The 13,738-nt window shown below is 34.2% G+C and overlaps 1 long non-coding RNA gene across 1 annotated transcript; it reads left to right on the top strand.

Moving 5' to 3' along the window:
* The first annotated feature begins 8,810 nt into the window (after nucleotides 1-8,810).
* LOC126749308 (uncharacterized) lies at nucleotides 8,811-10,361 on the top strand. The gene is made up of 2 exons (XR_007665002.1): nucleotides 8,811-9,479; nucleotides 9,546-10,361. It is a non-coding gene; the product is annotated as an uncharacterized LOC126749308 (long non-coding RNA).
* Nucleotides 10,362-13,738: the final 3,377 nt, after the last annotated feature.

The raw sequence follows: 13,738 nt of genomic DNA, 5'->3' as shown, positions 1-13,738 counted from the left end.
ATGTTTTGCCTGAAATGTATGAGCTAGCAACCAAATATTTGAGCATCCCAGCAACGTCGGTGCCTTCAGAAAGAGTGTTTTCCAAAGCAGGGGAATTGACCAGTTTGAGGAGAAACCGAACATCCTCGAATAATGTAGATAAAATTATTTTTCTAAATTCGCATTTTTCACAATAATTACTAATTAGCTAGTTTTTTTATTCAAGAATTTCATTTTTGTTAAGTCATTTTTTAAATTCTTATCACTGTTTTCTTTTGGAAGATTTCCTTTGTTTTTGAAGTTTACATTTTTGTTATTTTACATATACAAATATGTACATTGGTATATTAGTAGTTCTTGATGTTTTTTTTAGAATACTGTTTTCCTTTAGTATTTGTCTGAAACACTTGAATTTTATTTAGAAAACTAAACTATGTTCATTTCTAGTTTTAATTTTTGTTTTCTTACTTTGATAAATATTATATTTTTTCTCTAGAAATTTTCATTTAAATTTGTTACTAATTATTTCTATGCCTTTATTAAAAGCTAAAATTTAGATTTTCTTTTTTTTTTAATATAAATAAGATTATTATACTCGCTATAATTGAAAATATGCTATCTGAATTTAATCTATTTAAAATACCTAATTCTCCAGAAAAAAATTAATAGTGTCCATATTTTATTATTAACTTTATATCATTATTAATATTATTATCAAAAGAATTTGATAGGCGACGCCATAATTTAAAATTTAAACGACTGAGTGAAAAACGAATACATCGTTTCCATTTCGATTTTTTTCGCATTCGAATCGAAATCCAGTCTCCGAGCTCCGATAATTCGAGTTCGAATCCTTGCGCATGCAGTCAAGGCACGTCATTTTACCGATTATTTACTATCCGATTATTTGGCAGTCATAATCGGAACATTCCGAATATTTCGATAATCGGATGACCGATTATTTTTCATCCGAATGATCCCATCACTAAATAAGTTAATCGTCTATTGTCATCCATTCGGTAACGATTAGGTAACGTGGTGCGGCCGCCGTGTTTTGGCCCTCTGTAATCATGCGGTAACTCGTGTAAATTTTAAGTTTAATGTTTGTTAAATACTCCCGATAACTGTGTAAAAAGTGTTTATTTGTTTTCTTTATCATTTGTAACTCAAGTATGAATAAATTACGTTCTGAGTTCGAGGAATTCGTAGTTTATCATTTGCCCTGTATCCGAGTATTTTAAGTGGATAAAGCAGCTAAGACGGGTAGTTTTAGCTGGTCCCCACAGTCTTCTTCTCCCGTTTGTGTTTTCGCATCTGTAGATTCCTTAGCTACTAAATTATTTAATCTTTTTTCATATTTTGCGATCTTAACGTTTTGTTCCTTTTTTGTCTGATGTCTTTCGTATTTGTCACTTTTATATTCTGCAACCGTTTAGTTTTGTTGAGCCTATTTGCTTTGCTAAAGTTTTAATATTTTTGTGTACATTTTGCGTTTGGTCACAAAACTTCATTAGTTCGTCAACCCTAGTTTTCAGTACTTCAAGGTTTCTCGATATGATCCAAAATATATTCTGTGCTTCTGGAGTAGCGTTTCGTTTCCTTTTTTTGTTTTTGTTGCATACTGCGTCTTCCTCTTCACTTGTCTGGTGTTCCTTTACCTCCTACGATATGGTCCCCTTTGCAAATGGGGGTGTCCTGGATATACTGTTTCTCGCTGGGAAGAATCCATCTCTAATAATTCCTTTCTCAGTTACTTAGGACTGTTCCCAGGCCTGGTTCCCTGTCAATGGAAATGGGCAGTTTTTTGGCTGACGGTCGGGCGGGACCTGCTCGCTCACCAGCGTCACCGACCGGAATTGGGGATCCGTGCCCCTGCTCCGTAAAGTTTTCTCCTGTAGTTTTACCCTCCTATTATTTATTTATAGTTCTTGTCCATAGCCGAGTCATTATCATGTTATCAATTTATTTTATTTTAATTTTTTTATGTTTTATTTATTTTTTTTTTAAATGTAGAAGGATCCTTAGCTCTCGAAAACCTAATAGCGCCGGGATCGGAAATATCAAGGGTTGACCAAGAGCGGTCGAAATAGAAAGACAAAAAGAGTCTCGCCCCAAGTTTAGAGGAAAGAAGGCGAGGATGAAGGAAGGAAAGTGAGTATGAAGGTAAGTACCTGAGCCGCCCTTTGCAGACAGTGATCCAATCTCGCCGGAGAAGCATTCGAGATTGGATAACTGGGAAACAACTCGTTTATTACTTCCGACACTCTATCATCTGTCAATTTTATTGGTTCTGTACCGCCTTTTATGTTTTTCCTGACAATGTGACAATGTGATTGCCAAGTCAAATTTTGTTTGTATGAGACCTTTGTCTTGCCCTGCGACTTCTTTGGCAGCTCTTTCTTAGTGTCTCTATTTTTTACTCCACCAGTATGGGTTCTTTGTCTGTTTGGTCCATGATGTTTATCTGTAGAATCGTTCAGAATCTTTCTGACCATATTTGTCAGATTGTAGTGATTTTCTGGTTTTTCTCTCGGTTAATTCATTCATCTTCTCGCGTAGCCTTTCTCTGTTGATTATGGTTTTATTTTTGAATATCATGCTTGATATAATTTTGAACGAGAATTTCAACAGCTATATGTACATGTAGTGATAAGGGCTCGTGATCCAAAACCCTCCACTCTCTAATTTTTTTAGCAATTCCTTGCGTAGATAGAGTTAAGTCTATATGAGATCTCGTATTTCTCCTTACGAATGTGGGGGTTCCGTCATTATGAACTGCTAGTCCAAGTCTTGCCCCGGCCTCCAAGATATATTGTTCTTTTCTATCAGTTTCCGGCGAACCCCATTCTTCTGCTTTCGTATTGAAATCACCAGCTATTACTGCCTCTCGTCCTGTAGTCTCTACCATATCTAGCAGTGTATCAATGTAAGGTTTATGTTGTTGCAGCAGAATATTTGGAGATGCCTAAAACCCATAGATTTTCTAGCTGAAGTCGCAGCACTCCATTCTCTTTCATAACCCTCTTGACATTAATGTTTGTGTTTAAGAGTTTAACCAGACCACCCAGCTTGCCCTGTCTGTACTCCAGAGTGACTTTTTTGTTAATTTTGTATTTGGCTCACTCACTACTAAAATATCTGTAGATTCTTTTGCTGCCACTTTCACTGCCATATCGTGGGGACCAGCGGAGCGGTCGGCGTTTATTTGGAGCATCTTCAACATATTTAATTGGTTTTAATAAATAAGTAAAATATGTAAAATTAATTAGGAACTAGTACTAGAAGGAATATATCACAGTCTTTTTACAGTCGGTCGAAGTTCATATCACAGTTTTATCACATATTAGGTTTCTCTTTATGACAGTCGTATTTTCTCTACTTCTTGGCTTGCGAAATGGCTCTCTTAAAAGCAGTTCATCGGCCTGTTCCCAATTTGTGTCCCTTATTACAGATGAAGCAGTTTGCCTGCTCAACACAATCTTTAGAAAGGTGACCGTCCTTACCACAATATTGCGGAGGGTTGTTAGGTGGGGTCAGAAATAAAACAGAAACCTGTTTACCTAAATGTCGACGTTTCGACTTATATTAAGTCATCCTCAGGACACTGAAATGGATTCAAGTAATTACAGAGATAAAACAAAGTAATTTCAAGTACATAAAAAACACTATTAAAATAAATATTCTTTAAGTTACAAAAATTAAAACAACAAAAAACAAAAACCACGACACAGTTAAAATTACATTCAGGTACAATCCGTTAAAAAAAAAATTTATAAAAAAAAAAACAGTATAAAATTAATTTTTTTTTTATATATATTACACCTCTTACCTAAGTCTAGGTTTATTAAGTTATAATTAAAACACATTTATAATAGGAGCGTAGAATTAATTATAACTTAAGAAACCTAGACTTAGGTAAGAGGTGTAATGTATAAAAAAAAAAAAAAAAAAAATTAATTTTATACTGTTTTTTTTTTTATAAAATTTTTTTTAACGGATTGTACCTGAATGTAATTTTAACTGTGTCGTGGTTTTTGTTTTTTGTTGTTTTAATTTTTGTAACTTAAAGAACATTTATTTTAATAGTGTTTTTTATGTACTTGAAATTACTTTGTTTTATCTCTGTAATTACTTGAATCCATTTCAGTGTCCTGAAACGTCGACATTTAGGTAAACAGGTTTCTGTTTTATTTCTGACCCCACCCAACAACCCTCCGCAATATTGAAGATATTGGGTCACAAACACGAAATTGAAAATAGTCCTTACCACAATTTATGCATAGACTACGTTTTTATGTTTTCCATAGTTCCTTCTATTTTTTGCTTAAGGAATTTCACTGCTTGATCGTTTTTATCCGTAACCAAGAGAACACTGCCACTTTTTGCCTCTTGCATTTTCTGAATTATCTTTTTACTGTGCCTCTTAATTTGGCTTTCAGTTCTTTTGCAATCTCTTCAAAGGGGTTGTTGCCCTTCTCGAGGATTATGACAGTTGTGCCTCTCTGCCATCTCCTTCTGTCGGTTTCTTTTATTTTTTCTTCTTTCTTCTGCAGGTCTTTCTCATTGTTTGTATAGATGGTTACGTATGTATTTTGTCCATAAAAAAATGGCCTCAACCATTTTTTTAAGCCTGTGAATTTCCATTCCTTCTATTTTATGGATTGTCACTTTATCATCATCTATAGTTGCCTGTCGCAGTTCTATTAAACGATCCCAAAGTTCCTTCTCACTAGTTCCCTGGTTTATTCTAATGATCTTTTGATTTGTGATTTCTTGTGATCTTCACTGCTGTGCGGTTGTACACCTCAAAATTGGCTTCCGTGTCGATGATTTCTCGATATCGCTCTTTAAACAGCGCCTCGATGCTCGTAGACACTTCTAATTCGTTTGCACATACTAAAATGACTTTAACCGTTGCCTCTTTTGTTTTGAGGGGGTTACCTACTTTTATTTCCGTGTTCAGATAAACACTGTCCTTCCAGTCCTTTTGAGGTTCCGTGTTCCATACATCGTAAGATATTAGTTTTCCTGTGTCAAGTAGATATCTTTCACCTTGCTGAGTCCATACTGAAGTTTGTGTACCTTCATCTACCTTCTCCCTTTTTTTATTAGGAAACTATTAAAGTTCTTGTAGAGTTCCCTTTCCACTTTACTGCCCGCTTGACTGATAGACTGTGCTAGCCCTTTTACTTGTTTGTAGACATTTTTATTTGCTCGTCCGAACTCTACTAATTCGTTTATGTTTTGCAATAATTCTGTAATATTTTATTGCATCCTTTGTTGTGCTTCCATCTTGTGGCATTCTCTTTCGGGTTCTGGAGATGTTTCTGTAAGCGATACATCCGTACTTTTGCTCTTATCAATTATTCTTGTAAAAAAACGACTCGCCGATGCGTTTGAACCTCTCGTTACAACATCAGGTGAATTAAATGTTCTTCTTATTGATCTTCTGCGTTATTCAAGGTCTTCAAGTCTTAGTAGTAGTTCACGTTAATCTTCGTCAATACTTTGGCTATATAGTTCGGTGTTAGTGCTACTTAGTTTCTTGGATTCTGTGTTCCGTAATGGTAGATTGTCGGGGTGGTTATTGGAGTGGGATTCCCCAGTATAGCACATACCGTTGTGTTACACCGTTACTCGTACGCCACCATACGCCCCCGGACTATAAGCAATCAAATGACCTCGGTTCGTCGCGCTGTTTCTCGTGCTCACGCGTACTTCGGAGAAAATCTGGCTCTCCGAAGTTTCTTAGGAATTCGAGATGATTCGATGGTTGCTGGTATAATATAAAGGAGGATTGTTTGGCGCGGAGAATTTATAAATCAAGCAACGTACCGCAAAATTTACTCACACTGCGCACAGTATTTTATGTTTGCTTGTCTTGTTGTTGTTCGTAGTGGTTTTAAAATCTTGTATTTCGTGCATCAAAAGATACTATTTGTTATAAAATTGACCAAATCAAATTAGTGTTAAAGAAGAATGGAGTGCTGGATTAAAGGTGTTGCAAAAAATGTGATTCGCTTGGATGATGCGTCAAATCAAGGTGATATGACGGCGTCAAGTTCTAGTTTTATGGTTTCAAGTTCAAGTAGTAAAATATCTAATAACAGACTGAAGGTGAAAAAACGAAAGTATGACGAATCATACATTAATCTCGGATTTGTTGATTCTAACGGCTCACCTCTTTGTATGTTGTGCAGCAAACTCCTTCTTAATAGTTCGATGGTACCTGCTAAGATGCGCCGACATTTAGGAACTGTACATCCCGTCTTCAAAAACAAAAGTAAAGAATTTTTTCTACGTAAAAAAGAACAATTTGTATGTAAGTATTTGGTTAGTTACCGCAGTGCCCAAGCAGGAGAAGCGCACACTATCGCTGAAAAGCTAATAAAACCATGTGTGGTAGACATAACAAAATGTATGCTCGACGAAAAATCTGTAAAGCATCTTTCTACAGTGCCGCTTTCGAACGATACAGGTACGCGCCGAATTGGAGATATCTCAGCAAACATAAAACAAGAACTGGTTTCAAAATAACAAATTCGTCTTGCAAATGGATGACTCAACTGATGTTGCTGGACTGGTCATCTGCTAGTAATTGTGCGATATCCATATAAACATTCACTCGAAGAAGACTTGCTTATGTGCTCATCGCTGCCTACTAACATAACCGGAGAAGACATTTTTAACACAATTAACATATTTTTTGAAGAAATCCAACTCGATTGGAATGATTGCATTAATATTTGTACCGATGGAGCCAAGGCAATGACAGGTAGAACAGCAGGAGCAATATCACGAATAAAAATGAAAGCGCCAATTTGTAATTCCAGCCACTGCATCCTGCGTAGAGAACCTCTCGCTGTTAAGAAAATGCCACCAAATCTAAAATTGGTTCTTGATGAGTTAGTGAAAATAATAAATTTTGTCAAGTCACGTCCACTACAATCCCGATTGTTCTCAATATTATGTGAAGATTATGGTAGCGATCATAAAACATTATTGCTCCATACTGAAGTGAGATGGTTGTCTCGGGGTAAAACTTTAACAAGGCTTTTTAAACTAAGAACAGAATTACAAACTTTTCTTACAGATGTTTTAATTTAAAAGACCGTTTGTCCGATAAAAGCTGGTTATTTAGACTAGCATTTTTAGCAAACATCTTTGTAAAACTTAACCAATTAAACCTGTCACTACAAGGAAAACAGACAACAGTTTTCAATGTGAACAACAAAATAACTGCCTTTAAAAGAAAATTAGATTTTTGGATTACTTGTTTTGGTAAGAGAGAAATCGAAAGCTTTTCATTGCAAAGTGAGTTCCTTAGTCACCATAGTCTTAGTGATACAGAAATATTTCAAAATGAAATATTTGTTGGATTGGTGCAATATCTCAATGATCTGCAAGAGACTTTTGAATCTTACTTTGCTGAAGAACAGAATACAAAACTGAAAATAAACTCATGGATTCAAAACCCTTTTTCATCTAAATTACAAAAGCCTGAAAATATATCTAATCAGATCTATGAATCATTTCTAGAAATGACATCGGATACAAGCATAGAATCATTGTTCAAAACAATTTTACTAAATGATTTTTGGTGCAGGGTTCGTGATGAAAATCCACAACTTGCTACAGAAGCTTTGAATGTTCTTCTGCCGTTCCCAACAACGTATTTATGTGAAACCGGATTTTCAGCATATACAGTTACAAAAACAAAATACCGCAATAGACTGGATGCCGAACCAGACATGAGAATTCAACTTTCTTCTATCAAGCCTGACATTACCCAGTTGATGAGGAATAAAAAACAATTATATGCTTCGCATTTAATGAAATTAGTGTTATCATTTGCTTACTAACTCACTACTTACTGAATCTATCTTTTTTTGTATGATTATTAATAAACAATTCACATATAACTACTTTTGCTTTTAATTTAGAGTTTAGGGTGCCGTTAAAAATTTAGTTTTTTAAAACGGTTCCGTCACGAAAAAAGTTTGAGTAACATTATTCTATTGAATAGCAATACCACGAAGAATGTTTTAGCTGGAAAGGAAAGGCAGTGAGAGCAAGTATGAGACAAGGACGAAAATAGAGTCGAGAGTCAGTATATCCTACGTATTTCGAGAGCAGGAATATTTCAATATATAAGCGGGATCGTGAGGCAGAGCAAGGCAATTCAATTCGACGAGACGACGAGACAACCAATACAATTCAATTCAGTTCGGAGCTTAATACAAGCCAATATTTCATGCGTCATAGTATTTTAGAGTTTAGTTGCGCCGACACGAATTTACGTTTACTGCGGAACAATTTGATACTGAAAATAAAACTTTGTCAAATGGATATCAGGAAATTCTTTGAAAGAGATGAGTCAAAACAAAACAAAACCTAATATAACTATTTGATTTCTTTATTCAAACCACAAAGTTAACAAATTTTGAATATCGCAATATTACTTTAACTGATAAGTCCGAAGTAAATGATATTTCAATGTAATGTTGTTACAGGTTAAAATTGGCATTTTATACTCTTTATTAAAAGCACTGATTACAGTTATATTTTCAAAATAGATATTTTACAAATATTAATGATTGATACTAGTAATGCCCTCTCTGTAATAGCCTCCCAAGTAACTCATAGTTCTGTTCTTTAGCCATTTCAAATTACAGTATTCTTTTTTTTAATGACACATTTAGTCTTGTACATTTCAGCTTCATATTGTACTGGTTGTTAATGAAATTTTATTTATACTCTTATAAAACCCTGTTCTGGACTAAAGAAATATTTTAGAATTTAAATTATGTCCCATATTGATTATTCCATACTTTATTTAATTATTTTATAACGAATAATGATTAATTGGGCATGTACAATTATTGTGTATGTTGTACTGTTCATAGTACAATATCTGATTTTGGCTTGACCATACCAGATATGCTGGTTGATTTTACTCGGACTGACCTATCTAATTTTTGTCTCTTTTTATCTAATGTAAATATTAGTTTTCTTGGAAGATAGCAAGAAGTTGCTGGTCTAGGCAAAATCGAAATTGATTGTCATAGTGACACATATTTTCATTGCCAACTTCCTTGGGCCACAAATTTTGTTATTTATTTTTTATAAAAGGTTTTATGGTACTTATAAAAAAAGTTAAGTTATTTTGTTATATATTTCGATTGGCAATACACTTTGTGCCTGATTGCGTAAATACGGGTTTGACCTCTGCGGTCGTTCCTTTTCCCAGACCGCCGTCATGAAGTGAAGAGTGCTTTAGTTCTTTTTGAAATTCGTGTGAATTTTACCCATATGGGGATATAATTGACTAAATGTGGTGATAGTAAATCAACTTTTTGGGCGTAATGCTGTAATTTGTTGTTTTGTTGAATTTACTGGCCTTTATGGCGATTTAAAACCTAATAATTTTTCACGTGCCCTCGAACATCGGCAAAATAGCGGTTCTGATTGGCATTGGCAGGGGACAATTTAATTAGCAAGTAGGTATTCTTGAATTTATCGTTTATACTGATAGTATAGGTTTTTTCTTTTCTTTTGGCTACTAGAGCTACATAACATGGATTTTGGACGGATTTTTTTTGTACGGACTTGATTTCTTCATGCCACATGGTACTTTCGTTTTGGGGTTATGTACTCTACTGGCTCTAATCTAGAAGGAGATTTTAAGCAACTGTGAGCTAACGTCTAACCTAGACCACTACCAGAGCTTGTGAAGTGGAAGAGGTGAAGCTTGGAAGCCTGCAGTTTTTCTTTGACTGGGAATTGGATGTCTGGGAGAGTCTCGAATCTGAAGTAGTCTGCTGTGTGTGGAGCTAGGTGACACAACATAACATTTTTTTTTATTCACTTATTTTATTTTTATTATCACAACTTTTATCTTTTGAGCTGAGATACATACATAAGCTTATTTAAAATTTTATTGACATTATTTAATCGATGCTATTTTATTATTGAATATTACTGATATGAGTACATATATATGTGACAAGTGACTCCTGTGAGGTAAGACGCAGCCGGCTTCGTAGTACTACGAGTATATACTTGGGTTATATTATTTATTTTCAGACTACTCCTAAGATGTCAAATTTTCTCAGATTAGCTAGTAAATATTAGAGTAAACTAATAAAAGGGTAATTTTAAGTGGGGAAGCTTCAACAGTTAGGGTTGTTATTTTTTTTTTTTGCTTAGGTCAATGTCCGTGGCGGGATATACCGGGCCATGTAAATTATTAGTTTAAATTGAATTGATGCTTCATTCCCCAAAAGGTTTGGGTGTAACATAGTTTGTTTTATTTCGACAACCACACTTTGATTGTGTATTTTTTGTGTGATGTTGTGGTTCCGTATTACCAACTTAAATAATTATTCCTCTTAACGATAAATAACATAACATAATTCTCTGTGATAACAAGACTTAAATAAATTGTTATTTTCTGTTGTTAATTTGTTTTTCACTTGAGTTGAGTAGGTTGGAATATCATAGGTAATTTGGAAACAATAGTGTATACTGATTTGACTTTGATTTTGTTTTCCAAGTTTCGTTTTGAACTTGCCTAAATAAATTTTGATAAATATTGGGCGTCCTTTGGGATTATATAAAATCCAAAACTTGGTGGCGCCATACTGATTTTGACATTTAGTTGGGTAACTCTTGGGTAGTTACTACCTAAGAAATTTTGGTTCATTTGGTTGAGAAAGAAGCTAGAACCCACATCGGCTTGAGCTAGCAGCATTGTGAAGGATTCCTTCTCTGGGCGTTTCAGGTAAGAGGGGTTAAGTTCCTCCGGGCATCAAACAACTTTTGGAGACCCTCTTAAGGCCATAAACCTTTCACTATTTTTAGTACTTCCTTTTCTTGTGATTAACTTGGCATTCATCGCTTCACCACCATCATTCCATTTTATTGCACTTTAGAAAAAAAAATTTAACAATGTTATTATATTTATTTTAATCTTTATTTTCTGTATTTTCATGCTATGCCTAAACACCGTAATAGTAATTTTGTGTATCCATTTTTTAGGGACAACACGCGAAAAAGAGAAAAATGTCGGAAAAGTAGCAGTGGAAGTGATGAAAATGACAACTATGATAAAACTACTCATGTAATGTCAAGATCATTAACATTGCTATGCTAACATGCTAACATTGGACAAGCGTCACATTCTCCAGAAGCTGTTATATATCTGTTGCCGACTATTCTTCTCCATCGACGTCCCAACAAACTTATGACATCTACGTCGATCCTGAAATTATAGTGGACGATGGCTATTATGGAAATAATCTGAGTCGTTATAATGGGTTGGCTACTCAACTATCGACAGAAAAGAAGAGGGAGTTGTTAAAAAATCGTTAAATCTCGCCCAGAAATTACGATATTAAAAATGATTTGAAAAAAAAAGCAATTTGCAAGCCATTTGAAAAAAAAAAATTAATCATGCTTGCATCATGCCCAATCCAACCCAACCCAACCTTCATTTAACAGCGACAAATGCTGCAAAAAAATTTCTTGAAAATGTTCCTGTAGACATCTAACTGCAAAGTGGACACCAAAAAGCAATCGATGAAAACAGACAAATATTGTTATCAATTATTTTTTGTATAGTATTTTGCGGTAGACATGATATCTCTATTAGGAGAAAACAAACAGATAAGGGTGTTTTAGTAGATTTATTGAAGTTGAGAATCAATTCAGGGGATGACAAATTAAAGAGTCACCTAGAAAAGTGCCATCGCAATGCAGTTTACACATCTCCAAAAATACAACACGAATTGATAAATTTATGTGACGAAGTTATTAAGGAGAATATAATAAGTGAGGTTCAGAAGACCATGGCTTACGCAGTCTTAGTTGATGAAACAGCAGACCTAGCTGGGAAAGAACAGCTGTCAATAGACGTGCGATTCTACGACGAAAGCAAAAGGAAAATCAGAGAAGAATTTGTAGGGTTCATTGAACTAAAAGCACAAAATGCTTCAGCAATTGCCGAAGCAATTGACAATTTCTTGATTAGTTTTAACCTCCCAACCAAAAATTTCGAAAGGTGTGGATTCGATGGCTCTTTACAATGGCTGGGAAAGTGGGTGGCGTACAAGCCATTTTGAGAAAAAAATATCCTCGTGCTTTATATTTGCATTTTTTTAAGTCACAAACTTAACCTTGTTGTGAATGATGCGAACGAAGTGCCAGAAATTAGAAATACTTTCGCCACTGTAAAGGATGTTATAAAGTTTTACAAAGAATCATCTACATGTCGAAATTACGCTCTAAACCTATCACGCATGTGTGAGACGGGATGGTCCGAAAAATACAAATCAATCAGAAAAATCTTTTCCTTCCTCAATGAAGAATGATGATAGTTTTAAGCATGTTTCAAGGCAGAACATGATCTTTCAGTAGTACACTTTGAAATAGAAAGTTGAAACAAACAATTTAATGCAATGCAAAAAATACTTTTTTTACACTTAATTTGCCTTGAATTTTGCCGCCCTAGGCCATAGACTATATCTTCTTTACGGTAAGTCCGCCACTGTGTACAGATCTAACAATATTTTTTAAACTTACTACATTCAATAAAAGTTGCTATAATGCATTTTTATGCTCCCTCCATTTTTTGTAGTATTTTTTAAATACTTTCCAGTAAAACCTTTAATAAACAAATCTTTTTAATACAAATACAAATAGGTTTTTAAAACTATCATTGTAATAATTTTGTCCATGATGTCAATTTTGTTAATAATTAATAATATTAATAATTATACCACTTATATAATAATAATTAATATAAGTGGGACGATTTAGTTCGCCTTATATATTTTTAAATCTTACCTTTCGAGTCACTTCTGTTGCAATTATAATATCAAATCTTAGAATTTGTCAGAGTTGTTTTACAAAATACATATGCACAGGGGCAAGGAAGGTGTTCTGTTTCTAAACATATTCATCGATTCTCTGTTTTCAAGTTTACACGCATTTTCAAAAGAGGAATTTTTCAGCTATAATTAACACAAGATGTGAAAACCACAACACTGTCAAAGTCCCGATTAAATATTTGCACCAAATACGCTATTTACTAATAAGTACGGATCGTACTTAACGATTACGTAAGCAGCTCCAGACGCGAAGGAAGTCTCTCACACATAATTTCCTTCACACATAATTCCTTCACATATAATAATATTAATTTAGCTTATTGATGTTAGATTTTGGATTAAAAATAGAAAGTAGAAATAGATATATGTTATTTTAAGCTCAAAAATAAGGTCTTCAAAGCAAAAAAAGTTATTAACATTCTTATTCCTAAAACCGCTTCAAAAAAATTTGAAATGGTAACACGGCATTTGTGAAGTTCTATTTTTTCTTTAGTGTTTGGCTGAAAAAAGATGTATTTGAGTGTTTTTGTGGACCATTGTGATAGTAAAAACATGTGCTGTTTGTCCCGCACCATGGGAAAAAGGCGATTTAAGCCGATCTTTTCACAAGTTCACTCATATAATATATAGTTTACTCATATACTATGTCATAACATCAAATCAGGAGCAACCGTGGCCATAAACGTAGAATAATAAAAACTTATTAAGAAATCTTTAATAATTATAAAATATTTAATTTCTAATTGAATCTAACTGATTTTAGTAGTTATCGATAATTTCTGATACGCGCCGTTATTTTGCATAACTACCAACGGTTTCAGTATTTACGCATAATTCCCAATATGTCTAGCTATTATGCATATTAGCGG

The sequence above is a fragment of the Anthonomus grandis genome, chromosome 24 (genome assembly GCF_022605725.1).
Source record: "Anthonomus grandis grandis chromosome 24, icAntGran1.3, whole genome shotgun sequence".
Classification (NCBI taxonomy): Eukaryota; Metazoa; Arthropoda; class Insecta; order Coleoptera; family Curculionidae; genus Anthonomus; species Anthonomus grandis.
Note: the sequence above shows the minus strand (reverse complement) of the source record. Positions and strands in the feature narration are given on the sequence as shown.